The sequence below is a fragment of the Anoplopoma fimbria genome, chromosome 10 (genome assembly GCF_027596085.1).
Source record: "Anoplopoma fimbria isolate UVic2021 breed Golden Eagle Sablefish chromosome 10, Afim_UVic_2022, whole genome shotgun sequence".
NCBI lineage: Eukaryota > Metazoa > Chordata > Actinopteri > Perciformes > Anoplopomatidae > Anoplopoma > Anoplopoma fimbria.
This window is the reverse complement of record NC_072458.1, coordinates 11255953-11273556: the sequence shown is the minus strand read 5'-3', so window position 1 is coordinate 11273556 and position 17604 is coordinate 11255953. Positions and strand designations below refer to the sequence as shown.

Below are 17604 nucleotides of genomic sequence, written 5' to 3'. Positions count from 1 at the left end.
GTACCGACATTCATGGTTTCCAGAAGATGGATCCTACTCACATTGGTGATCCCCCGGCTTTTCATAAAGCCCCACCAGTGGGTCCAACTTTTCACATAGTCAGTTGAATTTCTCAACATCTACTTAATGAGTTGCCAGGAAGTTGTGTATGGACATTCATGGTTACCAGAGGATGATCCCTAATTACTTTAATGATCCCTTGAAGTTTCCTCTACCACCTAAACTTCAGTGTAGAATTTTCAGTTTTACAATGCAATGATCAAATACCCGCAAAACAAATGGCATTCCCATCAGCCTCAGTTGCAGCCTTTGTTTAGTCAGAATTGTCAAATGTAAGCATGCTAGGCTAAGCGTACACCATACTTAGATGGCAAACAGGGTTAGCATCATACCTGCTAAACATTAGCATGTTAGCATTGTCAGGACGTTAATATTTAAAGCAAAGCACCATTATACCGACGTGCAGCTGCTCAGAAGTGTTTTTTTTTCATTTTGTATTACTGCTTCCAGTGTGCAATGTTCAGCTAATTAAATCAGGTGTGGAAACGGTATGTGTGCATAATCTGTCCACATGTGCACTGCATGTTTCAGTGCCAGGGAGAGCATTTTCACATGCATATAAAAAAGGGAAACCATGAACTCTCAAGGTCTTGCAGACATCTTCCGGCACATCGGGATCGTGAATATTGTCCCAAAAGCATGAAGCCAGGCACAGATCCAGAGATGCTTATCATTAAGATAAAAAAAGTAGTGTGTATTATGTGTTTGTGTGCGTGTGTGAGCAGCCGTGATTGTCGGCCCTTCAAGTGAGAACATTTGACAGTATTCCCATGTCATCCATCATGGCTGCACAGAGCTGTGCAGTGAATACATGATGGAAAGTCAGCTGACTTCGTTTCACCTCTAGGCAAAAGCAGCACAGCGCAAGATGATACAAACAGTGAATACTTGTGTGTGACTGTGCGGAAAAAAAGCTGACATTTAGACCTATTTCATATGGAGCTTTTGTTTGTGTAAATCTTCTTGGTTAAAGCTGGAATCCACTCAAGCTAAAGCCACTTTTAAGGCCCGACTTTAAGCACAGTACCGTATGTGGATTTGATGTTTAATCAGTGGAGCAGAAGTGGAACATTTCTACGCCTGACACTAATCACTGCCGAGGAAAATCACTTTGCCCGATGCCAGCTTTAAAACGCAGCATTTCTTCTCGGGAAAAAAAGTATGGCTGAGGTAAACACCATTTCTTTGCCCTGGCGGCTCCATCCAGCTCTCAATGCCCTGCGAAGTGAGCCCTTAGGAAAAATAAATTCCCCCGTTTTTCCGTCACTGTTCCCATGTGACCTACATATTGTCCAGAGGTGGAAAGATTTTTTTTTTATTTAAACCACTCTTTAAAGCAAGTCCAACTTCCTTGCCCTGCATTGAGTCACTGCCACAGATTTGGTGCCAGTAAAATGTTTTACTACAGTCCAGCTGAGTTTCCATTCAGCTGCAGACACAAAACCTGCAGACCGGCGTGTAACTCCAAGTCCAGAGTTGAGATGACATCCCCAGCGGCATCACTGCGTATGGGATGTGGGCTGAGCGAGGCCAGACTGAAAAACCCTGGATCCTGAAGGAGGGACTGTTTTTTTTTTCGGGGAAGAAGCCTGGTGTTGTGTCAACATTTCCAGTGACGTTACCACAGAAGGGAAAAATCCCTGCTGTTGGGAAGGCCGCACTGTGCTAATAAGGGAAAATGCTTTGAGTGGCTGCTTATATGACAGTAAATGCAATATTATGAGAGGGGAAATTCAATAATTCCATTCCGGGGTGGAGTACAAAATAAATATTAAAGCTTTATTCTGTATTACTGTTGCTAAAAATATGCATAGCAGTGCTTAAAATCCATGTGGTAGCTATGGTTGAGGATTTGGAAGGTTTAAACCACCTGGACTGGGTAGTATTAGAATAAAAAGGTGTGTAAAGTCCTTATAAGTTAAAATACTACTTTCAAACAAGTGATTTACTACATCATGTTGCACCAATAAAACTTGTGTCTTAGCTAGTAAAGACTTAGTGATGTGTAAATCTGTTACAATTTAGTGGACAAGCAAAATGCTGAGCTTAAAGGGGAAGTTCACCCAGATAATCAATCAAACATATTTGTTTTCTTACCTGTACTGCTAATAATCCATCAATTGTTTTGGTGCAAGTTGCTTAGTTTTGGAGATATCAGCCGTAGTGATGTCGGTCTTCTCTCGAATAGAATGGGACTAGATGGCACCCTGCAAAAAAAAAAAAAAAAAAAAAAAAACTTTAGAAAAACTCATGAATGTTTCTTTCCAGAATTGCAAACTAATTCTAAAACAATATTACTTGTGAATCTTAAACTTAAATTGAAGTGCTGACGATTCAGAGCTCTTTGCCATTGTCTGTAATGAACGTTGTCGTTCATACCACATTGCATTGTGTGTATATTTAGGCCGGCCCTGTCCAGTGTTTGCCAACTGTAATATCTCACAATAGTAATAAATTGGTGTACTATTGCTACTTAGTCATACTAAGTTTTCGGACATACTAAAAGAATCTCACCAACTGTAGAAGCGTATTTAAGAGCATGTTAGTATGGAATTCTGCACGTAATCTATGTGTTTTAGTAGTATTCATAAAGAATGAGTGAAATATCCAATTCTGCTAACCGAACTGGCGATACTTAATCATTTAGTCCAAAGATATTTTGAAACTTTTAATTTTTAGAGTCATAAATGTCCTAGAGTTGAAGATGGAGTAACACAAATTCTTGAGATCACTTTTTTTTCAAAAAAGATTGTAGATTACTTGTGGGAATACTGAAGTGAAACTGCCATGTGTCTCACTTCTTCTTTTTTTTTTTTAAAAACAGCACATGAGAAAAGTAATGTATTTCTAACTTTATACCTCGAATGTGACACAGCACCTACAAGTTGTCAAGACCCATCAATGAGTCGCGTGCATTATTCTGAATTCACTAATTATGTAACATTTTTGAAACATGGTCTATTCCATCCTTTTAAATTAAAGTATTCACGGTCTGTTTCCACTTGTTTGCACTCTGAATGCCTGGAAAACATTTGCGGGAAGAAGACGGGAAAAAAAGAAGGAAAAAAAATGGAGGGGAAAGAATCATGTCAGCTGTATTGTTTCTACTTTTAGATGCTTCACTGGAAAAGGAAAAAAATAAAAAGAGGACAGGAAACAAAGAAACACAGTGGGTTTGCTCAGGAATAAATGCTGCATTAGCCTGAAGAGAGGGAGGAGGAGCCGGATGCAGCTCCCCATGGTACTTCATACATCAGCTGATTTATGAGTTACACGCAGCACTTAATATCTGCTGTCCCTGTGAGCCGCGGGCCCCCGTGGACCCTGGGGAACGTCAAAAGTAGTGCCACGCCTGAGGCAGAGACGAAAGAGAGCCTGAGGTCAGTGTGTTGGGGGGGGGGGGGACGGACTCCAGCATCCAATATATTGATCTATTAATTGTTGTCTGAGTGCTGCGAGGTAAATGTTTCACGCTCGACTTGGAGATCTACATCGTGTGTGACGCTTTTCACCTCACACATCCCCACTGATGAACATTTAAGGGTTTGTGCTACAATGTGGCCCAATTCCAATTCTAGATATTTTACCTCTGTCAGCATCTAAAACCCATCATTTATTATATCTTCAACTGTGCAGTACTGCCTCAACAGTACAATCATTTTGTGCAAACCTTTAATTGGCCATCAACACTGCATTCATTTATAATGTACATTTCAATTAATATTCTTTTTTATTTATACTATTTTGCATTTTTACACACTTCACTTTCAGCATTATTATTTATATATTGTAGTAAACAGAATTTAAATATTTTTGTATTATTTTTACATATGTATTGTTGTTGTATTATAGTAGGGAAGTGACACCTTAAAGAAAGGGTGCTTCTTCTGCTTTGGGTGTTACTATAAATGGAGTCATCAATGAGTGGGAGGATGTAGGGGCCCCGGATTGGAATTGGGGCTAAAATTCTGGTTTACTTACTTAGTTTTTAGGTTTTGGATGGATATCAATCCTATTGATTATGATGACAATAGTCATCAACAAATCAATGGCTGAGATCCGGGAAACACTGTGATATTGATTGAAAAAGATGTCCGATTGGGCAAAAACACATCTGCAGTCAAACAATCTAACAGGTTGGAAACAAGTCAAATCTTAACCGTTCTATTTGGAAGTAAAATCCAACGCACCCAGATGGTAATTTAGCTAAGTACTAAAGGCAAAACAATATAATGCCTTTACTTTACTTTACAAATAGGTTTGGCTAAACTTTGGGGTTTCTTCATAACAACTTATCTTTTAAAAAGGGAATAGTTCTACATTTTTGGAAATATGCTGATTCACTTTCTTGTCATGTGCGAATGATGTCAGTCTTCTCTTCGGACTCTCGACAAGAAAGCAAATAAGCATGTATTCATTAGACGTATTAGGTCAGACGGACTTAAGAATTCTAAAACACCAAATTATTTAAGTGCCATGATTATATGCTCCTTTATTTGTCTTGTTTATTTTCAGCTTGTTGATTTCTTTTAATTGACTGGTTAAACTGGTTTGTTTCGCTTTGGTTTCATCCCTTAAACTACTGTCATCTGACATCAACAGGAGGAAATTAAAGTATCGTGGTTACCTGTTGTTGAGATTCCCTAAAGAGCGTGTGAAACTAGGGTACTTCTTACTTACTACTACTACTATCAAGGTCACGCAGAATACCTCAACAACTTTCTTTAATACTGTGGATATCAAACTAGATGAAATGAAACAAAAGTGTATCATATTTTATCTCCTTTGGGAAGATGTTCTTCAAATGATCAAATCAGAAACTTCTTTCACTTCTGCTACAGCCAGATCTGATCACTGTGGACTGAAGAGGGGATAATAAATGGTGTAAGTGTTTTAGCTGTAATCAAAATCAAATGCAGGCTTTCCCCAGTGCTGCTGCTCTCTCACATCATCACTGCTCTCCTGATACTACAGCTGGAAGCAGCTCCGGCTTTCAGTTTCTCTCTGATAGACAGACAAGTCTTCTCATTGGAAAATGTACATTGTTTCAGGATGATGCATCATTCATACTGGGTTGTGTAAATGGTAATGAATGAGGGCTGTGACTGCAGTGGACTATCATGAATCATACAGTTGTTACTGTGTTTTTAGCTCTCTAGTGCCCCCTGTGGACAAAACAAGAAACACATTTTAGCCAGCACACCTCGACACATTATTTCGTTGTTATATTTATAAAGAGATGATTTCCAGTCACTTATATGATAAAAACATACTTGATTTATGAAAAACAAATCTCTTATTTTTTGCGGTATGCACAACACTTTTTTTCATTCTAAGTGCTTTAGTGGTTTAAGGTTAAGTACATTTGCTCAAGTACTGTAAATCTAACCTTAAATTTTAAATTTGTGGAATTAGTGTTTTACTCGTATTTTAGTTCCCGGCTACTTTATATTTCTACACTCTATTTCAGTTGAAATTGTACTTTATCGATTATGTTTTTTCAAAAAATTATAATGATCCTATAAAATAAAACTAAATACTAATATTCACTAAATTAAGCCACCTGACAGTTTGTAAAATGAGTCAAATTAGCTCTTTGATGCTTAACATTTTTTTGGTCAGAAATAAAGTGAATTAAAAACTGCAATACCCTTAATTTTTATACTAAAAAAGGGTCAACTGAATACATGCGTGCAGGCAGTTCTCATTCACTGGTTGTACTTATACCTCTGAAAAGTATCACAATGTAATCGTGAGCCAGGAAGTATTGTAATGTAGGGTAGAGAACGAAGAATCCACATTAGGAAGAGGTCAAGGTGGCTGGATAGGTTAAATAAAGACAGGACAAGAGACGGCTGTTCATGTCCCGTCTGAAACAGAATTATCATTGACTTATTTACCTCACTTGTGTAAAGTAACTCAGGAACTTAACCATGAATTAGTTAATAAACACACTTATTTTAACCCAAACCACAATATTTTACTAAACTTAAGTAGTTTTGTTGAGTTAACAGGCTCTGATCTGATCGCTTGTGTTGCTCGAACATTCTTAGGAGAACGCCTTAAAAAAATCATAACAACTATCCTTAAGATATTATGCAAACCGTTAAGAGGATACATTCATCATGTATAATCCCCCTCAGTTTGTAGCATTTCAGCATCACGTCACAACATTTTGTGATTGGGCTCATCCTCATACACTGTCATTTTTGGCCACAGCTATTTTGAGCAAAAACAAACTCTAAAATATGACTGTGCACCACCTGCTCAGTGTTTAACGGCAGAAAGACACCGTTTGTGACTAGCTTTGTTGACAAAGTCAAGGATCTGGCAGCTAAAGAGTCTCAGGAGTTGGTGGAGACCAAAACAGGGCTTAAAGAGAGTGAATATTGGGCCTGTGTTGGACAGGTGGACACAAACACGACTCTTAGTGAACAATAAGGTTCTCTGTGTCTGCTGGATGTTAAATTAGATACTTAGAAGGTACTAAAAGTAAGTTAATGCTGGTTTAAAATGAATTGAAATTGACTATGGTTGAAGTGAAGAAACACCATCCTCCTCCAACTCCTGGGAGATTTCTCAGCTTCTTCATGTCTCCACTTCTGCTCCACCACTGTGACAATCTGATTTTTGTCTTCACTTCCTGTCGTATTTGATAAGTGCTCTGCGCCTCAGCCTCCGGGCCGACTGTCAGTTCACACTCACCACGGCAACCGACCATTTTCTTTAAAACTCAAGTCTGATTCTCAGGTCCGTCCATGCAGGATGGAGCATCAAATTCAAACCCAAACAACACTGGTGATGTTTTCAGGGGGCTGGCTGGGGTTTAAGAGCTACTCTTCAGTCGAGTCCCACACTGATGAATTATACATGCCTCGCATCACACCTCCCACGCTCCAGCTTACGTAACGTCAGCCACGCGTGGAGAAGCGTACGAGTATGTGTGTGTCTATGTGGATGTATTTATATCCCGACTGGGATTGAGGGAACGGTGACTCATTCTCTATGCTCTTTATTTTTACCCCACAATCCGCCCACCCACCCATCACCTATTTCTAAGAAGAAGAAATGAAAGAGTATTGGTTTAGACATTTCCCAACTGCACGTTGTTGTTGTAATATCACTGCATCCTCTTTGCCCCAAAGCGAAGACAGTTTTTCCTCCAAGAATGATGTTGAAAATAAATATAATAGGGTCAATTAGCCTCCTGTAAATAAACAATGCTGCAGGGTGAAATAGTGAGAGCAAATGGAATGATTTTCCAGGAAGGTCCTCTTCAATCTTTGCTCCTCTTTAGAAACATTTGTAGTATTGATTGGCAATACTGAAATGTCCCTACTGACAATATTCATTTAAGAAAAGAAACGATATACGAAATTATTAACCAAGAAAAAATATGAGAGGGATGTAAATAACTATCATAAGTGGCCTTGATGTATAAGTTATATTTTACAAATGGGCATGCAGAGATCAATAAATCAGATCAATCAGATCGTTCATCACTGTGAGCAGAATTTCTTCTATAAAAAGTTTTTAAAAATAAGGATTAATTTGTTAAATGATGTATTAATTAATAAATGAAATGCATCTACTTCCAGGCCAGAAATCATCGTGATCACAATATTAATGAACTTTTATGTTTTTAAAGCTCACCAAACATTGAACTTTGAACATTTAGGACAACTATTAAACTTACATCTATGGTTCCATCATATGGTTGAAACCCCCCAGTACAGCCTAAATGGACTTTGTCAAGAAATTGTTCTGTCAACATTATGATAACATCACAAGAAGTGTTCCCTTAGCTGAGTTATACGATTCCAATCAAAAGTCAAACACCTACGGTCACAAACAGACTCAACAGACTCACGGAATGCTCAGATTAATTTAAAGAAAACATAATATTTTACCTCAAATGAACCATGGACATGTTGTTAATGGGCTGTGGAGGTCTTGACGGTACAAAACAAAAGAAAATTATGCAGGGTGGGTGTCGGCCGCAGAAAGAGAGACAACGGAGGAGGCACATGGGCAGTCTCACAGCCTAAATGGGCCCAGGTGAGTTTAATCAGCTGACCAGCCTCCAGTGTCATCCAATGATCTACTGCGGCCGGGCAGGAGGACCTCAAAGGGAGTGGGAGGGGCGTCACTTTATATATAGTCATTCAGTGATGACAACAATACCAGATTAAGATTAATTTCTGTTTTTTTTGCAGAAGGTTTTGTTAAGATTTTTGCCAAGCCTACTGTAATGTGAAAAAACATACCTAAAGGGGTATTTTGATTTGTACTTTTATAAAGTGGGATGTCTGCAAGAAACAGATTTAAAACCAAATTAAACTGAGCTTCACAACTATAGCCATTTTAACTGCCTCTGATTATGAGTAAACATTTTGGAGGGACTAAATTGGAGGATTTTCCCTTTGATTGAGTACAATCTTTTTTTCTTTTTTTCTTTTAACATGAATGCTGTACATTTGCAAAATTCTTTTTTAAAGTTTGCACAAATATGTGTTAATACCTCTAAGGATTCCTTCAATTAAAAAATAATTCCACTTCCAAATAAACCCTTAGCTTGCCATAATTTCAGATTTCATAAAATGATTTCTATATCTGTGATCGCATGATAAATTTAGTGTAAAACTACCTGTATATAAAAAGGAAAGCAAACACAGTAAAGTATTCTCAATCTCCTCCCTACACTGCCTCCAAAAGGTACTGATCATGTTTGGTGCATAGTCAGTATTTAGACTTCTTTCAGCACAAATCCAGCAGTATATTTTACGACATAGTGCTACACCCGCCTGCCGGCACATCACTGTCACATTCCTGCTTAGTGCCGCTGCGCTAATCAGAATTTAACTCCAAAACAACACCGGTGGAAAGGTCAGCGTCCCAGCCGGCGGACTGAGAGTGATGGCCGGGGATAAATAGGTGCTCTCATACCTCCCATCACTGAGGGGAAGTCACAGGATGGCTGACGAAGCCCAAATCAGCAGCGACATCTCAGCGGTGGCTTGTTATCGCCACCGACCCTGTGTGCTCCTTCTAAATGTCAGGGCCCCGACCTGGCAGGAAGGCTGAGGTCTGGGCACGCAGGTCTGGAGGGGACCTGATAGGCGTCCACCATTGTCCCCTCCATCTTGAACAATGCCATCCTCCCTGTCTGTGGCATTTGACTTGTCAGCCATGGGCTACACAAAGGCTGGGCCAAAAGGGTGGCCAGGGGTGGCAAGTCTACCCCCAGAATCTGATTGGCCACAGTGATAGGTGGTTTTCAGTATCAAGGGTGGATTACTGAGTGGGCCACAGAGGCCCAAAAGAGATGCAAAACAAGCACAAATGAACACAAAACGACCATAAAATGATGCAAAGGAGACAGAAAACTACCACACAGAGAGCCAAAATGACCAAAAAGAGATGCAAAGGAGACGGAAAACTACCCTTAAAAAAATACAAACCGACCATAAAGGGATGCAAAAGAGACAGAAAACTAACACAAAAAGACGCAAAATGACCATAAAGAGATGCAAAGGAGACGGAACTACCACATAGAGAGCCAATACGACTACAAAAAGATGCAAAGGAGAAGGAAAACTTCCCTAAAAAGACACAAACCTACCATAAAGACATTCCAAAGAGATGGAAAACAACCACAAAGAGACACAAAACAATCTTAAATTGATGCAAAAAAAATCAAAACAACCAGAGAGATGCAAAATGACCACAAGGAGACACAGAACAGCCAAAAAGAAATGCTAAATGACCACAAAGAGTTACAAAAATACCAAAGAGATACAAAACGACCGAAAAACCAAAAAACACGAAACGACCACAAACTGATGAAAAGCAGCTAAAAAGATTTGCAAAGTTTACATTACATTACATTACAGTCATTTAGCAGACGCTTTTATCCAAAGCGACTTACAGGAAGTGTATTCAACATAGGTATTCAAGAGAACTACTAGTCACCAGAAGTCATAAGTGCATCTCCTTTCTTAAACAAGCATCTAAAAGCATAAATCAGAGCAAAAGTATAGTGCAGAAGCAGATTACTACGAAAACAATAATTGCAACAAACTAATACGAATACAATAGGTGCTACAAACTAATACGAATAGGATAAGTGCAGCGAACTGATACGAATACAATAAGTGCAACAACTAATACGAATGCAATAAGTGCTACGGGGAAGGCTCAGGGTAGTACTTCATGAAGAGGTGAGTTTTCAGCCTGCGCCGAAAGATGGGCAGTGACTCTGCTGTCCTGACGTCAGTGGGGAGTTCATTCCACCACTGAGGGGCCAGGACAGAAAGAAGCTGTGACCGGGTGGATCGGCCGCAGGGACCTCTGAGCGACGGGGCAACCAATCGCCCCGAGGCAGCAGAGCGAAGTGGTCGGGCGGGGGTGTAGGGCTTGACCATGGCCTGGAGATAGGAAGGAGCTGTTCCTTTCACTGCCCTGTAGGCTAGCACCAGAGTCTTAAACTGGATGCGAGCTCTTACAGGGAGCCAGTGTAGAGAACGGAGAAGGGAAGTTGTGTGGGAGAACTTGGGGCGATTGAACACCAGACGTGCTGCAGCTTTCTGGACAAGCTCCAGAGGTCTGATGGCCGACGCCGGGGCTCCGGCGTCGGCCATCAGACACCGGAGTGATTGCAGAGATGCAAAATGACCACAAAGACACACAAAAAGACCATGCAGAGAAGGAAAACTCCCTCAAAGAGACCCAAAACAAACACAAAATAAATGGTGATGTGGGAGTCTTGCTCTTATGTAGAAGGGCCTTTAACATTTCTGTGTCCAGGGGCCCATACTGTCCACGGCTGAAGACTATATGGAATAAAAATAGCAGCTATTTATTGATTTGTTATACCAAATTAAAACCGTCTATGATGTACAATTTATTTTTTCCAAGAAGCAGAGTCTTCAGACCCCCCACCTTCCCAACTTTCCCATCCCGCCCCTGTTACATAACTGTTCTGGTAGGATGTCACATTAGAGGAGAACAGTCCTGAAGAACCGGGACAACAAACCTCTTTTACAGTGGTGATCCATTATTGATGAAGGTGAAGCTTGTTTAAACCACCAGACACTCTGCAGCTTCTAACCGAGCACCTTACACAACAGAGCGGTGGAGCGGATGGAGGAGGAAGCCCTTCAGTCTTGTGTCTGAAAAGCATCCGACATGCTCGCTGTGCGGCGCACAATGCTATCTCAGCCGCGAGACGTGTTCCGTCTTATCATCACACTGTGTAAAAACGTGTCATCCTCAAACAGACACAGTCACATCTGATCTGGTAGAGATTCTTATCAAGGCGTCGAAATCCCTTTTGTCCATCTGGAAAAGAAAGTGAGCAGAGTTCTGTCAGAAAGGAAGCAAAAGGCTCTTCAAAGCATATTCTTCTCAAAGGATCGATGACATTTGCCTAAAGGTTTTAAAGTGATTAGAACTGCTGGTTCAAATCCCAGCAAAAGCAACACAAGTATACATTTTTAACTTCACATGTCCCTCCTGGAACATACTGTTAATTTCAAATGTCTGCTGCCTGCTGTTCTCTTTTCAAAATGCTATTTTATGAGCTCATCCTGTCTGAAAAATATATATCATATCGCTGTCTGTTTTCCAAGAAAACAGGCTAATGGAGAAAATAGGCCGGTCTATGGGCCTATTGTTTGTTGTCTGGATGCGTTGATGGCAAATGGCTTTCCCCATTGTGGATTAATACAAGTTTTCTAATCTAATCTAAATAAGAACGCACAACGTACGAGCTCAACATGCAGTTGAATGTGAGTGCGAAGCTGTGATTGACTGTGTAAGCGGTCCAGGAGAACCCTGTCTCTCTGAGCCGTGATGGACTCTGGTCCTCCGGGACCCCGCACGCATGATAAGAGGGTACATCTGTAGATAATGGATGTTCGAGAAGAGGGATAATTACCTGTCAGTCAACTGTAACATCTGCTTTACAGGGATGTGACTTGGTTGTCAGAGGTGGAAGAAGTTATCAGATCTTTTATGTATGTAAAAGCAGCAATACTGCTGTAAAGCAATATTCTGTTATAAGTAAAAGTACTGCATTAACAACTTCTCTTAAGTAAAAGTACAGAAGTATAAGAATCAAAACATACTTGAAGTATTGAAAGTAAAAGTACTCATTTTGCAGAATGGCACATATCAGCGCAACGTATATCATATCATTGGATTACAATTTTTTGTCACATGACTATGTAAGCATCATTTATGTTGCAGCTGGTAAAAGTGGAGTTCATTTTAATTAGGCTACTTTATTAACAGCTAAGTAGCAGTATATTTTGTATTAATAATCTGAACCTTTAAAGTAACATGTTACCACAGCTGTCAAATAAATGTAGTGGAGTCAAAAGTACAATATTTCCCTTTAGAAGTGTAGTAAAAGTACAAAGTATATTATGGAAATATTCAAGGAAAGTGCAGATACCTCAAAATTGTTCTGATGTACAGCACTTTTTAGTTCTGGATATAATAATAAAATAAAACCAGTACGCCCCCTGCAGACCAATCTCCCTGTTCTTCTTTCCAGTCATTCCTCCAGTTGGTTCCTCAGAGCAGCCCATCACTCCAGCTGTGCCACAGGTGAACATCAGGCTATTGCCTCGATTTACGGGTTATCATCACTGCTTGGATCGCACATTGACCGGCTAAAATGAGTGATGGTCTTCAGGTCCCGGTGGCTCGGAGGATGAATCACCGCGGGGGGATCCCAGTGGGTGATGTCTGGATGGACCAGCAGCCTCAGAGTGAGCAATGTGATGCTGCTCTCTTGTGGCCTATATGCAGAACAACAATTGATGCTGCAGCTCTGAGGGACTGCAGCTGTCCGAGTCCATTCGTTATTCTAGAAAGCTGTTGTACAGTAACATTTATAATCTCTACAGATCTCAACATAATCTCTTATTCTGCTGTCGAGGTCTTGTTTGACTAAGAATCTGCTGCCATTCTAAAGCTTGTTGTAAAGACATCGATAGAAGAAGAAGTTGAGGATCAAATTGTGTTTTGATCTTTAGCAGGTGCGGTGAAGAAGATGAAATTATGGGGCAGATGTTAGTGTTAGAGCTTTAAACAATGAAGTCATGCATAAATAATTGAAAAGACAATGGCATTTCTTGGATGGAGAAAATGTTCATGTTATGTTCTTCTGCTGTTGATTTAAACCCTTTCAATGGAAGTACACAAGCACCTCTCTTTGCAAAAAAGACAAAGAAAGAGAAAATAATAAAATATATATAACATGCTATATAAAGTACTTGGTTTTAATAGTGAACCCTTATTCAATTCCAGTTATTAATTAACAAACTTGTATTTTTTATTATTATTTGTGTATCATTTGTCATTTTTTCTAATTTTGACATGTTAGCATGTTTAATATTTGCAAACATGCAGCAATAAACACAATGTAAGTCTGAGGCTGATGTGAATGTCAATAACTTTGAAAGTATTTGGACATTAATAGAAGTATTGGATGGGTTGAATCTGATTGTGGCACTTGTAAGGGGATCACTAAAGTTCTGAGGAAGGGGAAGGTGCAGGTCTCTAAACAAATGTCATGCCAATCCATTTAATAGTTGATGAGATATTTCAGTCTGGACCAAAGTGTTGGACAGACAGACTCCAGTTCCATCCTTACAACCATGCTGTTAGGATGACAAAAGATTACTGAAGAATGTTGGTATGTAAAAAGGTCCTGCCCTCATTTCTTCAAAGTTAACCAGGTCTGATTTTTAGGATTTTCCTGGTTTCTCGCTCATTCATCAGAGTTCACAGTCCTTCCTGTCTGGTGCCGGAGTCAGAGGTCCGGAGAATCAAGGGGTGTTTGCTGATGTTTGTCACACTGTCCCTCGCATGCGACCACTGTTGTTAGAGACAATAGTCCCCTCGTCAGAAAGTAATCAATGACAATAGAGGATCCCAGCAGGAGATCCTGCATTGTTCTTACCGGGGAGTGTGACAATGGATAGAAGGCGGCTATTTTGCCTCATCATCATCCTCATCATCATTTAATATCAGAGAACAAAACCTGCCAGAAACGAGAAGAGGAGGGGCCTTTGAAATAAGTTGTATTAATTCCGATCACATTTCTTGTAATTGGATTTCAGTTACTTGAAGTTTACTTTGTCTCTAAAATCGACTAATATGTGCGTAGAAATGGGGAAGGTAAGTGTGCACTCAAAATGATCACCTGGTTCACGACATGTAAGAAAATATTAAACATCAACTGCTGTTTTTTTCTAAATAAACCCAAAACTATTACAAAATTGAACTGTTTTATTACTTTGAGATCTTGAAACTGTCAGTGATTACATACCAACTGATATCCTCCTGCACTTCCAATTCAACTGATATTTTAACTTCTTATCACTTACAGTATACATTAACCGACATTTCATCTGCGTTTATCTCTTACTCCTTAAATTACATTTCAAAAGTTTTTTTACCACTTGAAATGTTCATCTTTGAACATCAACAGTAACAAAAACTTTTCTTCAGCTACTCAGATTCCCAAACGTTCCACTGTTCATGCGCAATTAACTTTGGATGGTCTTATACTTCAACTGGCATTTCAACTTCTTACAATGTTCACACTTTAACTGTCTTCCAGAGCCTTTCCAGTTTAACTGAAAATACATTTACCACTCCAACACTAACATTTAAACTGCTATCATCTTTTACTCTTTATAATTCAACACAACTATCATCTTAAATGACATTTCAGCTCCTTTCAGCGCTCTCAGGTCCTCATATTTGAACAACCAAAAAAATCTCCTCAGCCCTTTTCTCAAAAATCCCCCGTTCATACACATTTTACTCCAACTGCTATGAGTGCCTACACTTCAATCAACACTTGAACTGATAGCTTGAACTGGCACTAATTTCTTTCAATGGAAATCTGTAGCTTAATGTATCACCGACACTTTACCTTCACCCTGACATTACCTTTCAAATGTTACAATTCAACTAATACTCACTTGCTTACTCTTTGACCATTGACATTTCTCTGAGAACTTTCATTTTAACTGCTATTATCAAAACTTGTATTTCAGCTGTCACTTCAACATCATCTGTTGAAGTATTCCAGCTATTACAAAAGATTCAACAGCAAATTTATTTTCTTATTTTTAAACTTCACACTCACCCTCATATGTAATCCATCAAAATAATCATTATCAGGCCAAAAACTGCAAATGGTTTCTTTGAAATCCCTTCAACAAATCTAAATTTGGAGCTACTGGAAATTTTTGGCATTCTTTCGACCGTAAACACACACCCACCCTTGCTCCGATTTCATTGTGTTGACACTGTAGGAGAATATGTTCCAGGTTTAGGATATTACAGGAGAGTGAGGAAACCCAGACAGCGATCACAGCTTCATCCAGGCGGCAGGCGCTGTTTGTTGTCTGTGCTCTTATATACTGCACATTATGAGCAACTGGAGTGAAGTCAGCGAGTACAAAGGAGGGTCAATAATGTGAAGTGATCCGCCTGCTCAAAAGACTTGGCCCGGGTCCAGCCATTGTTGAAGGGTGCTTTTTTTTTTTTTTTTTCAAAGCAAGCATGCGATCCCCTTGTCTGCAGTCACGCTCAACTCTTTGAGTATTTCCTGTGGAGGAATCAATAAGACAATAGCAGCGAGTGGCCCTGCAGTCAGCATGAAGGGGGGCAGCTCTGAGAAGTAAGGGGCCCCTTCTCACTGTATGATTGAATACTTCAATATGCAAAGTGGATGTAAACAAACTGTAAACAATATAATTTCCAGAACACCAAGGAAACTTTTCCAGATGGTTTTGCACTGAGACTTATCTATGACCCTGAGATCCAATCATCAAATAACATCTTTATATCACCAAAACTTTCTTTTAAAACAAAGCAAAGACACATGGCTTCCAGCTGATCACATCAACATCTAGAAGATGTTATCTGCAGTGATTTAGACACTTTCACTACCTAACAAATAACTGCAATTCTGTTCTACCTACATGTATCTGACTCTCAAAGTGTCAGCAGGGAAAGGACCCAAATCCATGTTTCCAGATGGCTGGAAAGCAAGGCATTAGGCAACATCGACAATGTGACCAAAAAGCAGTTGAGAAAAAGGGCCGGTAATACAGCTTGCTGCAGGGCTAAAGTGGAAACAGGTGAGCAGGTGATTGAGAGTCAAGTGACTGGTACAGGTGGGAGAGTCTGAGGCCCTCTTGTGGATGGATGGAGAATGGCAATGCAAAGGGCTTGGAGTGTGGCTGAAGTCATTATATTGGCATTGGCATGGAAGGCATGCACATTTTCTTTTTCAGCATAGAAATTCAGAACTATTTTATTACATTATGTCGGATAAGCGAAATATTATATTTAGGTTTGCCTAGACAAATCAAACATCGTTAACTCGTTTTTTGGAGTAACCTATGGGTTTACAACAGTCAGATAGGCTTAACCAATAATAAACATTATTAAGTGCAACAACAACTCTTCACTTATAGTAACTGGGCTAATACTCTAGTCAAACCATGACACTGACCTTTGCCATAAACTAACTGGTTCATGACTCTGAAGAAAGTTTCCAAATCAATTTTAATAACACTGAATCTGACCAAAAGTAAACAAAGTTAGCCTCGTGGATTAGCTATTTTGGATATATGCACAAATATCTTTGTGCTGTTAAACTAGCTCTTTCACCAGCCAACTAGCAATATGACAAACATTGATTACTTATGGTTTCATAATAAGCTTTCTCTACAAAAGAGGTAAACAGTCATAACTGATATTATTAAAACACCTCTGACTAGCTAGTTTGGCTAGCTACCCGCTAGCTTGATTAGCTAGCTGATTGTTAGCTACAATAGCTAATTCAGGGGGCTGCGGTATAAAATGATAAGTAGTTACTGTTTGTTATTACTTCGGATCAATAGGTAGATGGCTAGTTGGCTAGCTGGGCTGTTTGCCTTATAAGTAGTTCCCTGTGCGGTAAGAAGAAAGAGCTAATCCAGGGGGATAACTTTCTAAATTTGGATTAAGAGAAAAAACATTTGTAAAATTAGGACAATTTTAGGATCCTCGTGCTACTTGTGTTTCCTGAGTCACTAAAGGGGCTGTTAATACAAAGTTAGCATGACCGGTAATCTGGTTGAAAGTTACCAGAATTTTCTTTGAGGGAAAATAAGGAATGCACGCACTAATGCATAGATAAATGATAGGTTGCAGTCATTTTAGTTGATTTAAGCTCAGTAAATAGCATACATATCATTGTCTCCGCTGTACATTGTCTTCCTAGTTTACCAAACCATCACGAACACCCATAAATCTCAAAGCCACATTCCTTGGTCTTTTTATGAAACACTTCCTGCCCTCAGAGCAGCAACTGACCTCTGATTAGCTCCACTCAGCCTTTTCTATCTCATTGGTTATAAAAAAAATCACCGTCAAAATAAGCTGCTGTGCGGGAACCAGGAGTAACAGTCACAGGCTCTGCTCACCGCCATTAAATAATAAAATAACAAAAAACAAGGTGATAACAAC

At 39.5% G+C, this 17604-nt stretch overlaps 1 protein-coding gene across 1 annotated transcript in view; it reads right to left on the bottom strand.

Moving 5' to 3' along the window:
- hivep1 (HIVEP zinc finger 1) overlaps window positions 1-8063 on the bottom strand; it is a 67598-nt gene extending 59535 nt beyond the window's left edge. The window contains exons 1-2 of the mRNA XM_054605808.1: window positions 7971-8063; window positions 2158-2267 (exon numbers count right to left, since the gene is read on the bottom strand). The gene's annotated coding sequence lies outside the window, so the exon portion shown is untranslated. The remainder of the gene's footprint in view (window positions 1-2157; window positions 2268-7970) is intronic.
- Window positions 8064-17604: the final 9541 nt, after the last annotated feature.